Source organism: Heloderma suspectum, chromosome 3 (genome assembly GCF_057233095.1).
Source record: "Heloderma suspectum isolate Gila_16-S chromosome 3, 16-S_ref, whole genome shotgun sequence".
In the NCBI taxonomy this organism is placed as follows: domain Eukaryota; kingdom Metazoa; phylum Chordata; class Lepidosauria; order Squamata; family Helodermatidae; genus Heloderma; species Heloderma suspectum.
The window spans coordinates 151,039,201-151,053,215 of record NC_139460.1 but is presented as its reverse complement, the minus strand read 5'-3'; the positions used below and the strand labels follow the sequence as shown (position 1 = coordinate 151,053,215).

Here is a 14,015-nt window from a genome sequence, read left to right as displayed (position 1 = left end):
TCAACCGAGTTCTGTGGCATGTATGACTTGATTTGCATTTGCGAGCCGAGCTGTGGGAATTTCCCCCCAAACTCCAGGAGCTGATTTGCACATTTTTTCATGCAGGGTCCACAAGTTACGCAAATTTCTGAACAAATTGCACAAATTCGGTGACTGCTTAGAAATTTGTGTAAATTGCAGAACCTGGAGAAAACATATGTGTAAAATGCCTGGAAACTCTGTGAACTGGTCTGACTCACTGCAGTCCAAGTTGGGCACCACAGCAGGATCTGGAATGAAGTCTGGAGGGCCGAACCCAAGAAAACCCATCAAATTCTGTGAAGGAAGACTGGAACTAATACCAACCTCCCTGCAAGGTAGGCCAGATCGCCTCAGGTCTCTTCCCCAAATGATAACCTAGTATCCACCCTCACAAGCCAGCTGTCACTGGACTTAGCACCGAGGTTTACCCAGAAGGAAGCACTCCCCACACTAAGGTTGAATAAAGGTTTATTAAAAGGGTACAGGGGAAAAGGGGGATAAAAGCTTACATGAAGTATTACATTCAGATAACCTTGAAGACAGTAGAACCAAGCAAAACAATAAAGCACTGGCTATCCTACCTATACCTTACCAAAGTAAAGGCCTCCCTGGATAGGATCCTTGCCAGCAGCTTAACACATCAGAATATGGCCAGGAAGAGGGGAGACAGCCACACCTTTGCCCAGACTCCTTTCATTGCCCAGCCCTGGCAACCCAGGGCAGATTTTCCCCAGCCAATCCTAGGCCTGGACTCCAAGCCTCTCACCCCACCCCAGAAGAGGCAGAGTCTTCCCACCAAGTCCAGCTGTTTTCGCTGTCCCAGTTAACAGAGTCTCTGCCTGCCTGACCTTGAGCACCAGGGACTGGGAGCTACAGTGAGGTAACTGTTCACAGGTGGTTATATCATATGTGCTTGCTGGGCCTAGCTTGATGGCTCAGAAAACCAGCCCGTTGTTCTTGACAAATGCCACCCCCAAATGGATTTCTTGACATTCCTAGGCATGAGTAGGAGGGGATTCTCAGTGGTGGCACCTGTATTCTGGGACTCCCTCCAGAGAGTTAGAGTAGACCTGCTTGGTTTTGAATTTTAGGAGATCAGTTAAAACTACATCATTCTGGTGAGCATTTAGGAAATGTTTAGCCTGTTGACAGGGGTGTTGACCCTCAGGTCCTTGGGCCAAATCCAGCTCACCTGGGATCCCAATCGGCCCTCTGTGGTTCCCCCAATGGCCACACCCACTTCCCTGGCCACACCCCCTTTCCCCCAATTGCTGATTGATGGTTTCCTGGCTTTTGACAATCTAAAAGGCTGAAATGCCTCTCCTAAGGTTTAGTTATTGGCAGTAAAAGTGTTAAGCTAAAATAGGCTGGTATTTTTCATATCTTGGTCCTGCCCCTTTTGCCTTCAGCCCTGCCCACCAGTGGAATGTGGTCCCCAAGAGCTTCTCCAAAACTGAATTCAGCCCTGGGGCTGAAAGAGGTCTTATGGCATGGGATAGTACAGTCGTCTGTTTTCATAAACTCATTCATTATTTTAGCATTCAAGTCTAACACAATTGAATTTGGCCTTGAGGCTGAAAGAGGTTCGACACATCTGCCTTACAAGCTACACAAGTCAAGTCCATACTCTGAACCTGATGAGAGCACAAACCTCAATAGCATAACTCATTACAAATTAACAGATTCTGCTGTGTACATAAAATACTTTGTGGTTGTGCTGTTTCAGCTGAGTTCCAGATTTAGCAAATCACATTTCTCATCTAATGAAATGTTATTGCAGTCAACCCTATATTGTCCTATCTTTGCATCCTAAGAACATAAAGTCCTGCTAGATCCATGTAGTCCAGCATCCTGTTTCTCACAGTGGCCAGATGACTCTAGCGAAGCATAAAAGGAGGCAGGAGGACAATAGTCACCTCCCACCATGTGACCACCTCCCAGCAACTTGTTGCCTCTGAAGATGGAGATTACATTTAGCCATCATGGCTGCTATTAGCTGCTGGTAGATATATCCTGTATTAATCCAATCCCTATTTAAAGCAATCTAATCTACCAGCCTTCACCACATCTTGTGGTAGTGAAGTCCATTACGTTGTGTGCAGAAATTCTTTCCCTTGTCTACTGCCAATCAGTTCACTGTGATGAGGTCTAGTGTTATGAGACACGGAGGAAAAAGTTCTCTCTTTCCACTTTCTCCCTGCCATATGTACTTTTATAAACCTCTGTCATATCCCTCCTTAGTAGCCATCCCCTCCCCACCATAAACTAAAAAGCTCCAAGTGCTGTAGCCTGTCTTTGTTGAGAAGGTGCTCCAAGCCCTTGACCACTTTGGTAGTATCCTAGCTGTTTTTCACTTTGGCTGTGTCATGCTTTTATTTTCATAAATCAGGAATGTTCCTCAAGGTAAACATTTATTTAGACAAATACCCATTGCATACCCACCCCTCACAGATCTTGACAGATGAAAGTGAATATTAGATAGATAGATAGATAGATAGATAGATATCTCCATCCAATGAAATCTAAACTATATATTTAAAAAGTTAAACATCAACCCTCTAGTGCAGGGGTGGGGAACCTGTGCCCCTCCAGATGTTGCTGGACTTCCATCAGCCTGAGACAGTATGAATAATTACCAGGGATTAAGGGAATTGTAGTCCAACAACATCTGGAGGGCCACAGGTTTCCTACATCTGCTCTAATGGCAGATGGGCTTCCACATTAGGCTTTTATTGTGTCATCAAACTCTGCGTGGGGCTGACTTTGAAGATGGTTTGGAACCTGCAGCTTATGCAAAATGCGCCAAACTGATAATGGGGACCAGAAGGTCTGAACATATAAGACTGATTCTGGCCCACTTGCACAGCACTGGCTGCCTATATGCTTTCAAGCCCAATTCAAAGTGCTGGTTTTGACCTATAAAGCCCTACAGTTAAACATCAACCCTCTAGTGCAGGGGTGGGGAACCTGTGCCCCTCCAGATGTTGCTGGACTTCCATCAGCCTGAGACAGTATGAATAATTACCAGGGATTAAGGGAATTGTAGTCCAACAACATCTGGAGGGCCACAGGTTCCCTACATCTGCTCTAATGGCAGATGGGCTTCCACATTAGGCTTTTATTGTGTCATCGAACTCTGCGTGGGGCTGACTTTGAAGATGGTTTGGAACCTGCAGCTTATGCAAAATGCGCCAGACTGATAATGGGGACCAGAAGGTCTGAACATATAAGACTGATTCTGGCCCACTTGCACAGCACTGGTTGCCTATATGCTTTCAAGCCCAATTCAAAGTGCTGGTTTTGACCTATAAAGCCCTACACAGCTCAGGACCGCAGTACCTGACAGAACGCCTCTCCTGGCATGAACCTGTACACTATGCTCTGCATCTAAGGCCCTCCTCCGGAGCATCCTCTGGGGACGGCAACAAGGGAGAGGGCCTTCTCAGTGGTGGCTCCCCATTTATGGAATAATCTCCCTGGCAAGGCCCGCATGGCACCAACATTGTCATCTTTTTGGCACCAGGTTAAAACTGCCCTCTTCTCTCAGGTATTTGCCAGCATATAGTGAGTCTCTTGATTGTCTCTGGCTGATGGTTTTAAATTGTTTTAGATATATGTTGTTGTTGTTGTGCGTTATTTGCTCTATGTCGTTATGTGAATGGTTTTATAGTTTATATAATGTATTTTAATGTATTTTAATTTTTGTGACCCACCCAGAGAGCTTCAGCTATTGGGCAGTATAGAAATATAATAAATGCAATAAAATGAATGAATCAACCAATCAGTCAGCCTGCCTAAACTTGAAATTCTAGGTGGAGGGGGGAGTACAGATGTCACCTTCCATTTATAACTTTCTCGTGTTTTCCCATTGTTTCTTCTGTCATTTTTCTTACTAAAAAAGCTCCATTAAGGAGGGAAGATAGAATAGCTTAACAATGCCTTTTGACTGATAGTGCCAGGAACCCTCTGTCTAGAAGCAACCTTAATACCAGCACTTGAAATCCAACTTATATAAAATGATGCAGTTCAACTGCTGAAGCTTTGTTTGGCTGTTTTGAGCTCCTGAGAAAGAGAGCAGGTATAAGCATTAGAAAGAAATTCCAACTACCAACCAATTGCTATTCCACAGCCAACCCCTTCCCCTAAAAAAGTAAAAAGCAATGGTGCACGTCACCTAAAATTAGATTCATTCTTTTAAAACAAAACAAAATCCCCCCCCCAAACCCTGTTATTACTCACCAGTTCATTTCGTTTTTCTTCATTCTTACGCCCAATCCTTAATGCTTGCCCTCATAGCCTAACAGCTCCATCTGAATAGTCCGGTAAAGTCTTCTCTAGATAACCTCAGTGTATGTTTTGATGTTGGCTGGCTTTGTGCTTCTGAAGTACAAAGTGCACTTTCTGTGTCACTACTTCTAAACATTGATTGCATCAGAGAGAAGGAAAGATTTGTGTGTGTGTTTTAAACTCTTAATCATTATTTTATATTTCTCTTCAATTGAAACAAAGCTGTATCCTCAGCAGTTTCCAAGCAACACATCCTTTTCAATTATGGCTTAATATTGCTTTCTGTCTCTGTGTTGCTGAATGCATTTTTCTCTTTATTCATACTGTGCCTTCAAATCACTACAAAGAAAGATATTGTTGTAATTACAATGACCTATTGTGATGTGTGCTGTTTGTCAAGGCCTTTCAGCAAACGATGCTAATAGAATATGTCATCTAAGCTCCTCTTGAACTGGATGAGCAGGCTTTTTCTTGGTGAATGAATTCATCCAAAACATTTAGAACACTGTATTGCAGGTTTGATAAAATTTCTGAGCCAAAAAAAAAATTGTTTTTGCTTGACGATGAATGAATAGGCATGGGTGAGAGACCCTGCAATTGTTTAAAAGGTGTGTCTGCACAAGTACTCATTGGATCATTTCATTTCTGGTCCCGTTCCCCTCTATTGTCCTACTATTGTACTTGCTTCATTCCTGTACTTCTCTATGTGCCTTTGAAGTACACATGTACAAAGAACTTTACTTAAGCATAGGTGTTTCAGTCTAGAGATGTGAAGGCTTGGGGGGAAAACCTGGAAAACCCTCGAGAAAAAAATCAGACCCCCCCATTTTTTAATAACCCTGAAAAAAGGGGAAGAAATTCCTGAATGTTTCTCCCCCCCGCCTTTTCCTTCTCTCCCCCACCCCAAGCCTTCATGTCTTTATTCTAAGGATGGACAGACTCACCCACGCTTGGCTTTGTCAGGCACTCGCTGAGCCACCACCACCACACACCCCTCCTCACAGCACTGCACAAGCTTCTGGACAGCCTGGTGAGCACCCAACAAAGCCGTGGGGCTGTCCACCTTCAAGCTGCCATTATGCACAACAGTGGCGCTCAGGCAGGTTCTTCCAGGAAGGTAATATGCACTCTCCCCTCCTTGCAAGGAGGGGAGAGCGCATGGCTGGAGGGCAACTCCTGCCTCCCCCACCTGTCAAGCCTTCATAGGCAATTTCCTTGCAAGAAAGAAGCCTGTGAAGGTTGACTCAGGAGGCAGGAGTTCCCATTGCCACATGCCAACCACTCACCATCTCCTCCTTGCATGGAAGAAACGGCAAGTGGTTGGTGCATGGCAATGGGGACTCCAGTGGTCGCTAATGTGCACACAATTGCAGCTTGCTATCTTCCTGGAAGAAGCCAAGCTGCCATTTTGTGCACAATGGCGGTGGCTCGCAATTAGGACGGGCTGCTCTCAGCCACTCACCAAGCCCTAAGGAGCTTGGCAACCAGGTCCCATTGTGCCCCACGGCTCAGTGAGCGGGGTCCGGGGACGCAGATGTGGGGGTGTCCACTGGACTCACAGACCCTGCTGGGCACTCGCAGCATCGCTACTCTATTCTAGTCTGTAACTTCAAATGGCAAGGATCCCTCCCTACCCATGCTTCAGTATGCTCCTGACCCTATAATTTGAAGGAGTAGGTAGAAGCACCTTTTCAAAATAGAGTTAGCAACAAGTTGGCCCCACTTCTTTTTCTTTGAAACAGCAAACTCGAATAAGAGAAGGCAAAAGCTCTGGGATGATGCCATTTATTTCAGTTGGCTCTGGATCTGGCCTTCTATGAGGTGAAAATGGTTATACTAATTATCTAGGGCCTTAAAATTCAATCCATCCATGTAATTCTACAGATCACCAATATCAGAACCCAGGAAGCAGCTTGGAAGGAAAGGTAACTCTTCTGACTCTGTATTTCTTTACTGAAAAATATAAATATGATTTGTTTCATGCAGCAATGAAACCTTCTTGTGAGACCCATTCTCAGGCCAAGCAATCTGGAGGTAGAGGCAATTCAGGAGCAATTCAGCCTGTGCCAGAAGTGAATGAGTGACCAACTTCTCAGTCTGAGGAGCCAGGCCCAGGGGTGAGTGTCAGCAGATTCACAGGATCAAATGGGGACCAACTTGTCCCCTTGTGTTGCCTTATCCCTGCTGAATTGGTAGCTGTAGAAATCGCTTCTCACCCCTGCCTTGGAATGCAAGTTCAGCTAAGGCCACATGTCCTTCTCCGCTTTCTTTTGCTCCAACTTACCAGCAGTCCCTTTAAAAGGAAGCAGGCAAAGCATTAGGCTTTGGACCTGTGTCTAAACTGTCTCCAACTGCTCGCTCTGGTCTTTCCCCCCTGGTTTCCTATCTGTTTACCCATAGCATTTCCCCTGATTCTGCTATTCCCCCTAGATCCTGTCTTGGTCCCTGGCACCGGGGTTACCCTTCTCCCGAGACTGGCTCTCTGTCTAACCGAGGGCATTGAACCTCAGGCCCCAGGGCCAGTTCCAGTTTGTCCAGGGTCTCAATCTGGGGATCCCCAGAGAGCCATGTGACTTCCCCTGGCCCCACTCCTTTCTCCCAAACTGCCTATCTTTTGGTGGTTTCCTGGCTTTTATGCATTTTCTCCCACCACCCCCATTCTAAAAGACTGAAATGCCTCTCCTAAAGGTTAATTCCTGGCATTAAGAGCTCTAAGCTAAAACAGGGCGGCATTTTAAAGTTTTGGCTCTGCCTCTTTTGCCTTTGTCCCCACACCTTTTCTTTCAGCCCCACTCACCACTGGAATGAGGCTCCAGGATCTTCTCTGAAAGAGGATTGACACCACTGGGCTAAACAGAGGAAGAATCCAGATTTGTCCACAACGCCCAAGACCTCCTTGCCAGCCCTGTTGGCATCAAATTAATTCATCTTATACATCACCATACAATGAGATTACAATGAAATTCATTGAAATGAACATTCCATGCAAGTGAGCGATAAAGGACATAAAAGATACATTATGGGGAAGCAAGAGTGAATTCCGTAAATCCAAGTGAAGGTGATGGCCATAGAGCATCTCCACACCAGCCTAAAATCCTGCATTTAAAAGAGGGCTTTCTGCTTCCATTTTAAATGCAGGATCAGAATGGACTCCCTTTACACACACACTTACTGTACCCCCCTCCTTCTCCCCCCTTATCTGAGTCTTCCATATGTTTCATTGATCTAGCTCCTCTTTGTGCCGCTTTTCCTCTTTTCATGGAGGGAACTCAAGTGGAACACAAGCGGGGTAATGTAATAGCTCATAATCTGCAATCTATTTAAAAATGGAATACAGGTCATTAAGTGCAGGAGACGCCCTGGAGGTTGATGGCGTCACCTAAAGGGCCCGCAAATTTCCGTGAGTGAGCAATGTCAATAGCAGGGTAAAAGCTCTGTGTGAAGAAGCCCATAGAATCAGTGGTCCTCAACAATAGGTCCCCAGTTGATGTTGGACTACTGTTGGCTAGGGATGATGGGAGTTGCATCCTAAGTTTGGCTTAGATTAGTTTGTCTATTTGTTTTTTTAAGAAGTAGATGTGATGCTTGATTGGTGTGACTTTGAGAGTTCTTTCTTGGTGTCTATTTCCCCTTAGTTGTGGGCATGATTTGGCTTGGGTAGCTGTAGCTGATTCCTGTTGGATCTGGAGGGATGTACCAGCTCCTGGAGTTATTTCATCTGGCTGAGCCAGTGAAGGCCATGCCTTGAAGCGGCCTCCTACCAACCTAATCTAATGGGCGTAGGGATGTTGGAGAATTCCCCATGGAGTCCATGGCGGTACGGCCTCCCCCCGCCACCCCCCAGAATCCCCGGAATGGACCTACCTGGTGGTGGATGCGGCAGCGGCAGTGGCGGCAGATGCGGCGGTGGTGGCGGCGGCAGCTCCGGCTCGTCTTCCGGCCACTGCTGGGTTGCTGCGGCCACAAATGGCAGCCATCATAGCGGCCGCCATTTGCGTGCCTGCATTAGGCCATGATAGGCTATGTAAATACTTACACAGCCTATCACAGCAAAGAGCAGGGGCAAAAATGGCATAGCGGCCGCCATTTGCGTCCCCGCTTTAGCCGTGATAGGCTATGTAAATATATACGTAGCCTATCACAGCCTAGCATAGGAAAGCAAATGGCGTCCCCTACGCAGGACACCATTTGTGTCCGTGGACTGGCCGCGTAGCAGAGCCGGCTGGGCAGGAATCTGGGGTGGAGGACCGGATCACCTTCCCCCCTGTTGAGGATTCCGGGGGGAGGACCGGATCGCCTCCCCCCCACCGTGGAACCCAGAGGAGCCAGGTAAGTGGGGTTTCGTATACCCCTAAATGGGTGGCAATTAGTATCCTGCGTTTATGTGCTTTGCACCTGTTGGGAAATACCCACTACTATTTGGGTAGTTGCCCTGCTCCTTCTTTGGCCAGGGAAAATCAGTGGGGCATTACAACTTTTGCAAGAGGGATGTTTGGGATCTATGCTATCACTCCAAATAAACTCCATAGTTGTTGAGTGAGAGTTCTACAGGGGGGTGAGGAGGTGGGGTTGACTGAATAGGCTATAAGTTTGTGTTTTGTTTTGTGCCTCCTTTGTTTTCCTTCTCATCTGTTATCTGATATTTTAATAAACTTTGTTCCTTGATTTGGAATGTGGGAAGTGATTTTCAACCAAACTCATGAGGACAGGGCATTCTTTTCTCCTCCCCCCTCCCCCCATGGCCTAGATTATATTTCCTCCTAAGGGGTTTAATAATTCCCCATGATCATCACAAGGCATATTACCATATAACAGCTAGACATGGTATCTCTGTGTTTAGAAGCAGTGTATCTCAAACTCTTATCTGCTGGAGAGGAGACAGTGTTCGACTTTGATCAGCACTACCAGGAAGGCAATTTTTGTTGTTCTTAGATTCCAGTAAAAAAAGAAAGAAAAAGAAAAGGATAGAATGTAATAACAATCACTAGAATTCAGAACCTTACATAAAATAATGATGTGATCTTAAATTCAGTCTGCCACTTTAGAGGCATTTGATGGAAAGAAGTCAGGCTGGATATAATACAGTGGCAGTAACTTATACCAATAAGTAACCATGTGCTTGCATTCTGAACAATGCTTATGACATTGCATTCTCCCTAAACCATCCATGCTCATTATAAAGCAGCTTATAAAGAACAGAAATGAATAACCACCTACATCTTATCTCAGAGGCAATGACTTGATGTCAATGCATCTAAAAAACCCAAAGCAGTGGGCAATATATCTACATTTATATTGTCCCTCCCCCACACACCCCAATAACACATGCTACTTTGCCTTACTGTAGTTAATACCCAAAGTTGGGAATATATTCAAGTCAGAATGGTTTGTAGAGAGTTTAAAAATAATTGAGGACATAAATACAGAATAAAGCCACTGTGGGTGTTTGTAGCCTAGTGGGCTGTTAATTGGAGAGCAGTGGATGTAAATAAGCGTCACACCGGTTACGTGTCAGGCTGTTGTGGAGGAAAGAACAGAATCTACACAGCTTTTCCCCCAGGGTAAAATTGTAGGACATTATCCACTGAAAGGAAGGCGATTTGAAAAATCCAGTGTGATTGGTGTTTCTTTTGTTGTTATTTTACACAGCCCTTCAGTTTTATACAGCATGCACAGATTCATTTTTTTTTTTTAACAGAAGAAAAGTTTTAAAAAGCACTGTACATTTAATTAAATCTAGTGTGAAAATAAGGTGTCTGGCTCTCTAGACGGTGACAAATCAGGAGCATGAGGGGAAACTGCAGCCATCAGCAGCACCATGAGATCTCCGCCCAACCCATATGTTGTTAATGCTATAAACCTGGTGATGATATATAAACATGCCAGGGGAGAGGGAGTTGGAATTTTTAAATACATTATGCAATATATTTACAACCTGCAAAAACAAGCAGGGAAGGGAATCTCCCATGAGGTTATGAGAACTCAGACAAACCTGTCTTAACTTAAGGAGGATCATAGCTCGGTGGTGGAGCCCATGCGCTGCATGCAGAAGGCCTCAGGTTCAATCTCCAAGCATGTCCAGGTAGGGCTGGAAGAGCTCCTGCCTGTAATCCTGGAGAGCCACTGTCAGTCACTGTTGACAATATTGAGCTAGATGGATCAGTGGTTTGTCTCGGTATAAGGCATTAAAGCACGATGTTCCCACTATGGGCAGCATCCAACGGTGACATTCTGCAAATTCAAATAGCACTAGTGAAGCTCTGCTGAATCTTTCTGTTGCGCAAGCGGTTGCCCATTATGCTTGCACAACCGGGCAGTTGAGTAACTGATTACACAAGCACAATGGTATGTTTGGTGAAAAAAGTGAGTGTTATTTTTCACTCTCCCACACTCCCAAACCCTCTTAGTGCCCTGAAAGGATTTGTGAGTAACAACTCAGCTCTAATCGTAACAGATAATATTTGGGTATTATCTCTTGTGCATATCAGCTGAGCCCTCAATATAAATTCTAGTAGTAAATTTCTTACTACTTTAGAGAAGTTGTTTTCATGCTCACAGCTGTGCAGTTGTCTTCAGAGACAGCATTTCAGTCTTGGAGGCACTTCCTGGAATGGTCATGTAACCGCACTAGTGAGCATCACATAGGGTGGTCACATGGGCATTCCGGGAAGTGCCTGCCAGGCTGAAATGCTATCTCTGAAGACAGCTGCTCTTGCTAGGAGCACATGCATACAGTGCTTCAAGGAAGAGAAGAGAGTAGCAATACTGCCTGGGGTGGCTGGCAAGGAGGAAATCTGTTTTTCTGGAGCCATTCATATAAATAAAATAAGAACTCAGAATAATCTGAGTTCATCTCATTTTCATCTGAGATTAGACAGAGGAATTCAGAACCTGGTGAGCAAATTATGTTTTTTGCTGGAGTAAATTCAGCCATCACTAGTTTAGACTGGGGAAAGGTGTTTGTTTTATTTTGTTTTGTTTTTAAAAGATCTACCCCCCCCCTCCCCAAGCACTGGTGCTCTAATTAAATTCAGACCTTTCCATGGCTATTTATTTTAAGTTAACAGTGAAAATGTGAGATCTCCTACATCTCTGTGTTGCCCTTTGAAGATACAGGGAGAAGTATGTTCACAGATGGGCTAAGCCTCTGTTTTCTGAAGAAAAGATAGCAACCCTTTCCTTTTATACTCAGTGGGTAATTTAAATTTCCTTTATACTCAGTGTGCAAAGCCAAAGTCAGCAGATGTCGGAGTAAAATACCACTATACCAATATGGTGATGGCGTCTTACACTTCCTGTGTCTATGAGCTTTTGCCCCTTACATAATGGCATTTACTCTTTAACTGATGGTTTTCATTTTCTATCAGCTTATGAGCTGATTTCCCATCAGGTTTATAACAATTAAAGCTAATGTGTATGTCAGTGTGAATATTGATTCCTTTATTACACTAGTAAATTATTGTGTACCCTAGAGAGATATGAAACAAATTATTAGTCTAGATAGTTGTCTATGGATCTATGCTATAGATCTGTATGTTATAAATTCATGAAGTAATATTAAGTTCAAAGTTATTTTCACCAAGTGCTCCAGAGGCTTTTACACTATTTTCTGAAGTTATGATGTACATACACTAATTTCAGGTTGTTAAAATGTATTATGATTTCTTGAACAAGGTTGCAAGGTCTGAATTACAAAATTGTAAATAACTAATAGTGTTGAGTAACGTAATGCCTGATCCTATAAATGTTTATTCGAAATAAGTCCCACTGACTTCAGTGGAACTTATTACCAAATTAACTGTGAGTGTACAGTTGCAGATGTAGGCTTCCTCCATAATTTCTTAATGTTATTATACCAAGCTGAAATCTTTTGTAGAATAAGGTCCTCTGATAGTTTTGCATCTATGACCACTTATGCTTTAATACTATTTAAGTCTCATGCTCATTTAGCTTTTACATAGAGTCAAGCATCCACTTCTGATCTGTTAACCCTAGAATCATGAGTACATACTACTACATACCAGATCTCAGGAACAAGCCCACCGTAGGTCTTCAACCATGAGTAGAGAGATATCAGATGGTGATTCAGCATATATGCCTCCAGCAGCCACACAGGACAAAATTTGCAGTAATAGGTCAGAACATTCCCTGAACTTCTAGAAGCTTCTGCACTGGTCTGAACCACTAGAAGATCTGCTCTTGCTGGCTCCATGTCTCATTGAGCTCTACACGAGCCATGGCTGACACTAGTCTAAACTGTTCTTGCAATTAGACTTGCAAATGCAGACTGAAGACTCCTCTTTTAATATATACCACAGAGGAAATTACTTGCCACCAGACTCCTAAATGTCTATTTCCCCCACAAGTCAAGGGTCCTTCTTAGAGAGATCACTAGGAAGGGCAAGGTCTATTATCTGTTTCTGTCTGTCTGTCTGTCTGTCTGTCCATCCGTCCGTCCGTCTGTCTGTCTGTCACATTTATATCCCACCCATCCACCTTCTGAGGAGCTCAAGGTGGTGTACATGGTTCTCTTTCTCCTATGTTATTCTCACAACAATCCTGTGAGGTATGAAGCTGAGAGATGGTGACTGGCCCAAAGTAGACCAGTGAGCTTTATGGCTAAGCAGGGATATGAACTTGGGCCTCCACAGTTCTAGAGGCCCCTACTCTCCACATACGTAGGGCTTCATCACACAAGACTAAAAATCCTGCAATTCACCGGGGCTTCTGCTTCCAGGATCTTTGTGGGATCAGATTGGGTCCTTTCCACATGCCTTTAAAAAAACTCTAAACTTCTCAATGAGATCTGTGTGTTTCATTACAAAGCCACTAGGTGGCACAGTTGTTTTATTTGTAATAAAAGCAACTTTAAACTGTACACCCTCATTTATGTCGACTCCATGGTGGGAGAAGGGAAAATGCCAGACTTTCCTCATCATGGAAAACAATGCAATAGAACTCACAAAGAGTGGGAGGTTCCCTGGATGAAGCCTGCGTTGTGTACAGGACCCACAAACTTCTGTGAGTAAGCAATCTCCATAGCAGGATAAAAGCACAGTATGAAGGAGCCCGTAGTCTTTCCACCATCACCCAGTGCTCAGTTCATTCCTCTACAAGCTAGTAACATTACTCAGGCATCAAGTCACATTGGGTTATTGTTGAACTTGCAGAGTTACATTAGTCTACAGCCAAAAACAGTATTTTTTACTGATAAAACACAAATGGAAAATACATCAACAAATGCAGGCAGTTTAAGTACTGAGATGTACAGGGAATATCATTCTAATTTCTCTATTATGGCTTGGAATTTATGTAATTGTGCAGAGCCAGCCCCCAGACTTACTCAACAACTAAAGGTTAGTCCTCCTGACATGTGCAGGGATACCAAAATTAGTGATTTCTGCACCTTCAGTAAGAAAAGCCTCATTTTTTCAAAGAACATCTTAGGTAGCGAATTTTTGCTTTTGGCCAGTGACTAAGGCCTAGAAACTCTGGCTTAGCATGACCTCTAAATATGGGACCAGACAGACAATGAGGTAGTTTGGGGTTGTTAAATAATCACGGGGCAGAAGCATCTGCCAAGGAAGAAACGTTCCTGAACTATCTCCACTTAATTTGATATTTATTGGGTGGATAGAATGTGTGCTGTGTCTGAAGGGAGAACTGGGGAAGAGACAGCCTCCTGAGGCATGCTGGATGAGCCACAG

General features: G+C 44.2%; 2 long non-coding RNA genes across 5 annotated transcripts in view; both read right to left on the bottom strand.

Annotated features, from left to right (window-relative positions):
* Positions 1 to 4,633, bottom strand: part of LOC146350328 (uncharacterized) — an 87,201-nt gene extending 82,568 nt beyond the window's left edge. The window contains exon 1 of one of the 2 annotated variants that reach the window (XR_014789256.1): positions 4,261 to 4,633. This is a non-coding gene — a long non-coding RNA (uncharacterized LOC146350328). The remainder of the gene's footprint in view (positions 1 to 4,260) is intronic. The other variant, XR_014789255.1, reaches the window with a different exon arrangement.
* A 1,012-nt stretch (positions 4,634 to 5,645) lies between these two features.
* Positions 5,646 to 12,363, bottom strand: LOC146350327 (uncharacterized). Of its 3 annotated transcripts, none has more exons than XR_014789253.1 (5): positions 12,330 to 12,363; positions 10,301 to 10,539; positions 9,114 to 9,235; positions 7,106 to 7,213; positions 5,646 to 6,601 (listed from the first exon to the last, which is right to left on the bottom strand). It is a non-coding gene; the product is annotated as an uncharacterized LOC146350327 (long non-coding RNA). The 3 variants fall into 3 exon arrangements; XR_014789254.1 differs by lacking the exon at positions 12,330 to 12,363 and adding an exon at positions 10,865 to 10,920; XR_014789252.1 differs by lacking the exon at positions 12,330 to 12,363 and adding an exon at positions 10,836 to 10,909.
* Between the last annotated feature and the right edge of the window lie 1,652 nt (positions 12,364 to 14,015).